At 37.4% G+C, this 9,868-nt stretch overlaps 1 long non-coding RNA gene across 2 annotated transcripts; it reads left to right on the top strand.

Moving 5' to 3' along the window:
- Positions 1–240: 240 nt before the first annotated feature.
- LOC134471262 (uncharacterized) lies at positions 241–8,636 on the top strand. Of its 2 annotated transcripts, none has more exons than XR_010040555.1 (3): positions 241–356; positions 662–746; positions 6,508–8,636. It is a non-coding gene; the product is annotated as an uncharacterized LOC134471262 (long non-coding RNA). The 2 variants fall into 2 exon arrangements; XR_010040554.1 differs by lacking the exon at positions 6,508–8,636 and adding an exon at positions 1,995–3,016.
- The last annotated feature ends 1,232 nt before the right edge of the window (positions 8,637–9,868 follow it).

Genomic DNA, 9,868 nt, shown 5'->3' with positions numbered 1-9,868 from the left:
AACACAGCTGTGCAGCACAAGGTCCTGGGTTCAATTTTTGTTAAAAAACAAAAACAAAAACTTATTTTTCTTTGCCCTTTCTTATGAATTTTATTGTTATATCCAAAAATAATATTTTCATTACATTCCATCAAATCTGTGGAATAATTTTTTAAAATAAATTTTGTGTTATATTTATTTTTCAAATTGAAGAACATGATGTTTTCCCCATTTATCTGAGCCCTTGTTTGTTCTCAAACAGCACTGCAGCTTTGTTTACGAAGATGAACGTCAGTCAGCGCTGAGATGCTGGTCAGTGCTGTAGCACTCGCCTAGCATACACAAGTCCTGAGTTCACTCCGCAGTAAGGCAAAAAAGTAAAAGAATTTTACTTGGGTACTCTAAGTAGATTTTTATGATTTTACAAAAGAAATATGTTGACTTTGTAGTGACAGTTTAATTCTGTATGCTTCTATTAGCTCTAATTAAATTTTTATCCTACAGAAACATTTACTCTCATTAATTCTAATAGCTATGGGTTGATCGTTAGGGTTTTCTTTCTATGTGGTTATGTAATCTGAAGTGTCACAAAGTTTTGCCTTTCTACTGTTTACTGGGGCTTTTTGGTTATTGTTATTTGGTTTTTTTGGTCTTTCTGAAACGGTCTCACTATGCTTTTCAGGCTGGCCTTGGGCTCACTTTGTAGTCCAGTCTGGTTTTGAACACGCAACAATCCTGCCTCAGCCTACTGAGTTCTGGGATTACAGGTATGCACCACCCCACCTGGGTTAGTATTTTTTTTTTATGTTTTTTATTTCATTGGATTGGCTAAAAATGACACAGCAATATGAAACATTTGATGATAAAAAGACTGCATAATTCCTAATTATTATTTTAATTTTATATAGCATTATATTTTTATTAAGAATATAAGTGAGTTTTGAATCTCCTGGGTGGCTTTACATTATTTACTTAAAGAGTCATATAATTGTTCTTCTATAATTAAAATGACCATTTTATGAATATATTTCCTTATATCATCAGTTTTCAATTCTGTTATAAATTTTTCTTGACCTCGATGGATTAAAATCCTAATGTATTTTTGGTCTATGTATGCTAAAGTTTTAATGGTTTTATATCTAATATTCACAGTAAGATTTGTGTTGCAAAAGTTTATCTAACTAATTTCTTTCTGCTGTGTGTCTGTGCGTGCATGTGTGTACTACATCTTTATTAGATTATAAGACCAGAGTAATGTTTAGTTTATAAAATACCTAGAAATATTGAAACATTTTCTGCTTTATGTTCTATAGTAAACGACTTTGATCTATTTCTATATTATTATATCCCTTAAATATTTCCAAGAAGAATGTTATTTTGAAATTTAAAAGGAGAAAAGAAGTAGATAAATGTTTATATTACAATAAAAACATTTTATAATTTGAAACCTTAAAGTACTTTAGTGAAGATTATTTTTCAACAACAACATGTTCTAGAAATGCTTGCTAAACCCGCTGTAGAAAGTTATTTCTGACGGGGCATGCCATGGGTTACATGATTACATAAAAGCAGACAAAAGCTTTTGCTTTTCTCAGCTGTTCTGCTCAGTCAAGGAAAGAACAGAATCACGGCCAGTGATTCAGCACTTGAAATATTATACCGTCAAAAGTCACTGCATATTTCTTTTCCCAATAAGTTACTGTATATCTTGGGAGCTGGCAAATGATATTTGCAATAAAACATTATTGCTTCTTACTATCTTGAAGGTATTAATATTTCAGGGAAGTTTTGGGGACAAAAAAAGCAACAAAAATTTTGACTTATTGTATCTAATTGTATATCTTGCTTCTAAAAAATAATTCATGAATTGGCTGATTAAAAAAAACTGTGGTAAACTTCCAGATGAATAACATTGATAAAACATAATGATGACCCTTTTACATATGACTGATCACACACCAAGCCGCCTGTCCAACAGAATTTTCATGATGAAAATGTTTTATTTCTGTGTCCAGTATTTCTCTGCATCTACTGTGACTCCTGAAGATTTGAAACGTGGCTCGTGCAGCTAAGGAACTGAATTTTATTATTATAAAACTATGTAAGTTCGATCGAAAAAAAACCAAATACACAAACAACCCAGGGGGTATAGTTTGGCTCTTCCTGGGTTCAATCCCTAGTAGTAGAAAAAAACCTATAAAATCCTCTGGCTCCATTATTATTAAACCAATTCAGGACCTCCTGTGTGCTAGGCAGGTACCCTAGCGCAGGGCTCCGGTCCCAGCCTTGTATTTATGGATAGGCACACCTTGACCTTGTTACCCAGGCAGACCCCCAACTTGTGATTCTCTTACCTCAGCTTTCAGAGTACCTGCAGTGTGGAAATCTGCCATCACAGTAAGTTTTTAAAATTTTCATTAATTTAAATTTAAGTAGCCACATGTGGCTAACAGTTACCTTACTGATTCAGCTTCAAAGCATGAGATTAATCAGTATGAGTACACTAAAAATTAAAAAAGTCTTGCTATTCAGCGTTTCCTTTTTATGTATAACTCAGCTTTCCTTGTCAGTATTTTGACAACTTAGAATCGTTATCAGTCTCTGCTCACCAAAATTATTTACACTTGGATTTCAAAACTTGGTATAACACCTCCTATCTGAGCTGCTTTTGCCTTTTTGAGAAACGTGTCAGTGGCAGGAAAAACATGCTTCTCATAAGAGGTCCAGGCTGTTGAATTTTTGCAGTTTGTTAAAAAAAAATAGATGATTTCATTTAAATATTAAACAAGAACATGTTGCCATGTACTATATAATTTGAATAATTAAATCAATAAAAGGGCCATGGGTAAAAAGTGATTTTTATTCCAAAAAATTTTAATAAGAACTGTAAGAGTAGAATTGGCCCTTTACCATGGAAAACACATCCTTGCTACATCATTGAACTGCTTTTCAAAGATGAATCCATTTCACCAGTCCATTACTATAATTACACTTTAAACTTGCTAAAAATACGCGTTGCAGTATAAAACAGTTTTACAGTTGTTTCCACATCTGGCTCCATTATTATTAAAATTTTTAAGATTTGGTGATTATACTATTGTAATAACATTCTATATGTTGCTTCTGATATTTCTGTAGGAACTATGTGAACATATAGTTTTAAAATATGGTTTTTAAATGGTCTGAGGATCAAAGAATTATTTTCATGAATTATCGTTCATTTAACAGGTATGAAAAATATTTTTTAGAGGTTGGAACAACTATCCTATTAAAACTAAAGCTTCATTATTCACTAATTAATCTTCTCAGTCATAATGTCAGTGTTTAATAAAAATGCTAGATGCCTAATTATAAAAAGCTGAAGACTAATTTTAAATGAAATTGTGATTTGCATCCAAATATTGAAAGCATTGAAATACAGCACTGGCTGTATACTTAAAATTCAAACTCTATCATTGTAGAAATTGCCTGGGCAGATCCTGAGTCTGGTGGGGGAAGCCAGTACCAGCAAGGTCAGGAAAAAACCTATAAAATCCTCACCAAGGGACAGATTGCCGCATTCAAATAGGAACTCAGCAGGTTAGTTCACATCTTCATAAGGTGCAATCTTATTACATCAAGCCTCACCAATTTGCAAACTATAATGTAAAAATTGAAGTGTATATATATTTTAAGGATATATTTTGCTTCATACTTGGAGGCACTTGCTTGTAATCCCAGCTCCTTGGGAGACTGAAATTGGAGGATTACAAGGTGAAAGCTAGCCTGGGAGACTTAGACTGTCTCAAGTTAATTTTTTAAATTTGTTTCTTTGGTTGTTTTTTGAGACAAGATCTTGCTATGTAGTTCAGACTGGCCTCGAGCTCACTATGTGGCCCAAACTGACACTGAATTTGCCACACAGCAATCCTCCTGCTTCTGCCTCATGGTTGGGATTACAGGACTGCACTACCATGCCCAGCTCAAGTGAAATTTAAAAAAAACCAAATACACAAACAACCCAGGGGGTATAGTTTGGCTCTTCCTGGGTTCAATCCCTAGTAGTAGAAAAAAAGAGAAAGCATTTTACTAACAAAATAATGTACTACATAAAATAATACAAAATATGAGATTGCCTTTTGGTTTTGCTTTGTAAAATCTTTTCATTTTATAAACCAATGTAATATTAGCCTTATGATAGCAAAGGATATTAACTATCCTCACATGTTTATTTTTCCATATAATATTCAGAATTTTTGTCAAGTTCTCCCAAATTATTTTATTGGATTTTTGATCTAGGTGGTACATGACATTATTAAGACATTAGTTTTTTAAAAACATATTATCACTTTTCTCACAGTTAATAGCTTTCATTAAAATATTCTAGTGTTCTTTAAAGTGCTACACTCCTGACCTGTATTTCCAGTCCCAGCCGTGTGTGTGCGTGTGTGTGTGTGTGTGTGTGTGCACACGCGTGTGCATGATGCTAGGACCTGAACCCAGGGTCTCACGCATGCTAGGCAAGCACTCTACTGCTTAGCTGTACCCTCACCTCTGGTATTATATTTTGCACTAAAGATCATTAACATTTCCACCTCTGCTGCTATTAAGATTCTTTTCTAGTTGCATATTTTAAAATGAATATTATTGATATCTATGAATGTTATTTCATTTATATTTAAGTGAAATGAAATATATATAAAAGAAATATATATCAAAGAATTTTACTGAATTCTTTATTTTCCAAAAAAGAAGTTTCTTTTGTTGTCTGTTTCTTAACCAAAAGTAATACCTACTGAGTTTATGTTCACTGAATTTCAAGACTTCCTTAGGTTGAGACTACTGGGCTCTCACAAACAAATAAAGGACCTTTGCTAGCCAAGTTGGAAGACCATTAGCAAATCACATTCTAGAATCTCGTGCAAATCAATTTAGAGAAAGCAATCTGTAGTCTGAGATGCATGGATAATTGGGAAAGATTTTGTTATATGCAAAGTCACCTTAAGAGGGTTCAAAATTTGTTGTCATAAACTTCTGAAACTTTTGAAGAGATTATTACTGTGTTGCTATTAGGGAAATAAAATAGGAATTTAATGTTGGCTCACTGAGAAAGTAAATATATATGGCACGTCATTGTTCCCTGAGAGAACAGTGAGCAAAAGAGACATCAAGGGTAAAAAGACATGAAGTAAAGATTCACCCGGCTAAATGTATTACCTGGTCCTTGCATGGAAAATCTGAGGAGTCCAGAAGTCTTGACAGCCATAGATACCCTCTCCAGTGTGGCCTGAACTACCCATAGGAATTTTAAACTCCATTGACACCATACCTTTTGAAGTTTCTTATCCAACTTCCTGGTCTTGAATCAAAACCCACAAATGGTGCTGCTTGAACTATTTGGCAAACAGACGAAGAGCTAGGTAGGTCAGCACCTAAACCACCATGGCACCTGAAATTATACCGACACCTTCTGTTGCCTGAACATTTTCTGGACTTGCAAATTTCAGGTAACCACTAGAACCCACGGCCTCAGTCTGGCATATATCTCTAAGCAGTAGATAAACCTAGCTCTGTGTACTGCCCAAAGGCCAAGGACTTTCACTGCTGCCTTCAGCCATGTTCTAGGTACTCAGAAAACACTCTGGGGATCCTGTGTGCACCATGGAACAAGCCAAAATACTGGCTGCATTGCATTTGAGTGGAGAGCCATGTGATTAGAACTAAGAGTATATAAAATGTGACTAATAAGAGTTTAGAGGAGGACAGTTTTCCAGAGAAGGTGTGGAAAAACTTAAAACATGTTGGTTTTCCAAAGCTATCATGGCAGTGGGAATAACTTAATCCATAATCAATGCAAGCAGATAAGTCAGGAAAATAAATCACTTTACTTAGTTCAGAAGGAGGTGAGTTGTTTGTGTGTGTGTGATGAGTTGTCATTATTTTGCACATCTTGACTATGAATTTATGATAATTATGGTTCACCTACCAAGTACCTGGGATTACAGATACCTGGCACTGTACCTAGCTGGAAAAAAAGAGACTTTAACTCTGGAAAACATTTGCAAAGGTCTTGGAAGGGTCAGAGTAGAGACAAAGGAAGGAATGCTGCCCAGGGATGAGAGCGTCCACTACGCATTTCGAGCTCATTGTGCGCCCAGAGCAGGAGTTCCGCTGCAATGGAAGAGGAGCCATAAAGCCAGCACCAAATCTGCCAAGGAAACACCTCCTCCGCCTGTGCCAGGCCAGAATGAACTCTTTTCTCCCACCAGTAACTCCTACAGTCAAACTCGAAACTAATTGGTAAGGATCTGGAGAAATGGAGCACAGAGGCATCAGACCTTCCGTTATAAAGCAGAGCAGTGCAAGGCAGGAATGAGCCAATCAAAACATAACAGGCACAATAACAGTGTCTGTTAATTAGGTGAACGTTAAATAATTTCCAGGCGGTCACATTCGACAGAAAATTACTTCTGAAGGGATTGAAGAAGCGTGTAGTACTAATCAATCTCTCCTGTTTCTTTCTTGGGATTTTTTTTCTCTTTGAGACAGGGTCTCAATATGTAGTTTGGGCTGACCTTGAACTCACTTTGTAGCCTGGCTGGCCTCAGACTGACAGCGGTGCTCCTGCCTCAGCCCCTTCCCTGGGTGTGCACCACCACACCGGACCTCTCGGGAAATCTTGTTGTTGAGACTTACTAGGACGACAGTAGCACTCGACCAAGGTAAGAAGTCAGCAGGAGCTAACAAGAAGAAAAGTGGCCGTGCAGAACCTGTCTGGGGGCAGACACACAGACAATTAACTTGATGAAAAGCCAGCATAGACTCTGAAACATAATTCATCTTTTCAACCAGGAAACTTTCAAACTTTTCCTTTTCAAAATTGGGAATGAGAGAAGAGGACCACAAAGAAAACCTTTCCATTTGGCCTAGGGTTGCATCTCAGTGGCAAAGCATTTACTTGGAATGTGCACGAGCCTGGATTCAATTTCCAGCGCTCACAGCAAAAGGAAACAAAAACTTTCTGTCTAAACAGCACAAGTTAATGAGATTTATAACAACAAAAATCTGTCTTACTAATTAATGTAGTTTCCTTTAGAATGGAAGAAAAGTAAGTTACCAAAAGTGCAAAAGCTACATGATTTAGCAGACTTCAATATCTTTAGATAACTTGTTGAAACACCATCACAAGAGTTGTGTTCCCAGATTAACTTATTTTGGTATACCACGTAGGCATACCCACAAGCATTTGTAAAAGACTAGCATACCACTGAGCATGGTGGCACACACTTGCAATCCCAGCACTCAAGAAACAGGATGAGGACCGCCGGGCGCTCAGGCCAGCCTGGACTACACAGTAAGAACCTGTCTAAAAAAAAAAAAAAGACTCAGGTACCATCATTTGATACCTAACGTAGAATCAGCTTTAACTTCAATTGCCTCTGACCTTACTCTGACTCAGAGTGCTTTATTAGAATTTACTGGAATTTTGTGACTATAATTATATAACTAAAAAAAATGTTAACTTCTATTTCTTTTATTTTTATTTTGAAGGTAGTAAAACACAACAGAACAAGACAGAACAAAGCCAAGTGAGACAGTGCAGTGAAATTGGTACAGAACTTCAGAGCAAGACACAGGGATATCAGTAATAGGTACCATGGTATATCTTGTTATCTTTACAATAGTTGTTCTTTCAATCAGGTATAGCAAAATCAAATGAAATACAGAACATAATAGAACTTATCAAAACAGAAAATTGAATAGGGCAGTACAATTAATCAGAACAAAGCAAAACAGTGCTAGCAATATTTGCCTTCAAAGAGATGGTAGAAGGAAATCCCCCTTATTTGCCATATTGCATATAGTCAGCCTCCCAAGAGATGCTCAGAACTCTGGCTCTCATTTGCTAACGGGGGTGGGGGGTGGATGGGATGTTAGATTCTCAGCTCACATGCCAGTAGGCTCAGGCTGCTTACCAGGGAGGCAAGCAGGTTGCTTCCTTTCCCAGCGCCCTAAGTTCCAACATGGCATGGATCTCTGGAGACGCTGGCTGGTTCTCCGCTGGGGCGGCCACTGCTTGCCCGATCCATGGCTGCTTACCAGGGAGGCAAGCAGGTTGCTCTAATTCCTATTTCTTAAGTTGAAATATTTAAGAGAAATGCTGTAAAGGATGATTGCTGTTATGGTAAACATGTAGAGATTATTTCAAAGATGGTTTTGAAATTTCTACTACATAGTAAAGCACACTTAATTTTAAAGTGCAATACAATAGTTTTCAAAGTGAGTTTTTCTTCTTACTAGTATGTATGTATGAATGTACACACACATTAAATTTATTATTGTTTCTGGTGGAATATCACCTTGACTTTTTTCTAGAATTATGAAATGACTTGGAGTTATGAAAGTTAGAATACATTCCTGGAATTTCATTTTTAAAAGCTACCCCTTGCTGTCATCATGAACTGCATACTACAAAGCCAATGAAAATTAATGTTTACAAAGACAATAAAATAGCCAGGTGTGGTGGTGTATGCCTGTAATCTCAGCATGGGGGAGGCTAAGGCAGGGGGATCATTGTGAGTTCAAGACCAGGCCGGGATGCAAAGTGAGCTCAAAGCCAGCTTGAACTGCATTGCAAGACCTTGTCTCAAAAAAATATAATAAAATAACTTCATATACATGCATTGAATTTTTTTATGGCAATGAAAGGAAAAATGTTTTTATTAGATACATTTCTTAAATTCATGAACAATTCTCTTCCACTACTGCTGGGCCTGAGGAAGTCAACCTATTTTATAGTTAAATCTCCTAGGAAACATTGGAGCGCTACATGGTTGTATTAGTTTGTATGGCTTGAACGTCCTCTTTGTCTCCTTGGAAGTGATAGGAGAAACATGTAAACACAGTTAAGAGTGGTGTTTGTTACATGTTTCTAGTCCCGGTACTCTGGGATGCTGAGATGAAAGGGCAGCAAGTCTAAGCTCAGCTTGGGAAATTTAGCAATTAAGTGAGACTCCATCTCAAAATAAGACATGAATATAGTCCTGGAGATCCCCACGTGGAGGTCCTAAATTCATTCGCTAGTACCACCAAAAATATCACGGAGCATTACACAGAGGCCCTGCACGGGTCCTTTCACAGACATTCTGTCTTCAGTTCCTTTGCCCCACCGTGCACAGGCAGGTGTGGCAGTGCTGGTTTAACAAAACTGGAACCTGTACACATGCGTCACTTTGCAAATGCGACCAAGATTAAGGATTCTGAAATGAGACTGCTCCTCGGGGGAGGTCAGTCTGGTAACACGCATCCTTAAAAGTGAAGGGCTTTCCCTCCCAGCTGCAGTCAGAGGAAAAGGAGCCTGGGGACAAAGAAGGTGCAGCCTGTGGGCTTTGAACGTGCAGCAAAGCGCCATGGAGCAAGGAGGTGGGCAGCTTCAAGGTGAGCAAAACAAGAAAGCGGATTCTCCATGACGCCCCCAGAAAGGAGCACTCCTGGGGGCTTCTTGACTGGAACTCAGACCTGTCTCTGACTTCTGACTTTCAGAAGTGTAGGGTACAAATTCGTGTCATTTTAATCCATTGAATGTTTTGGTAATATATTATTACACTGATAGAAAACACACCCATAAGGCTACTGGCCGAAGCCCTGTTGACTAAATCATTTTAGCTTTTCCCTTGGGATCCTCAGTCCAGCACAAAAAGATAACTTCCTGGCACAACAGTTTTCTAGCTCTGTCTCTAGCTTTGATGCAGACAAGGCTTTCTCAAGTGGTGAAACATTCAGTCTCTGGGCTGAATCGGGTGTATTTTACATTTTGTGTTCAGATGCTCAGGATACATCACTTCTGCACATATTCCATAAGCCAGAGAAAGCCATCTGCTGTATTTAACAGGAACGAATTGGTAACCAC

This window comes from Cavia porcellus, unplaced genomic scaffold (assembly GCF_034190915.1).
Source record: "Cavia porcellus strain 051 isolate PalLab524CR breed Dunkin Hartley unplaced genomic scaffold, mCavPor4.1 scaffold_18, whole genome shotgun sequence".
Taxonomy (NCBI): domain Eukaryota; kingdom Metazoa; phylum Chordata; class Mammalia; order Rodentia; family Caviidae; genus Cavia; species Cavia porcellus.
This window is presented reverse-complemented; position numbering and strand designations above follow the sequence as displayed.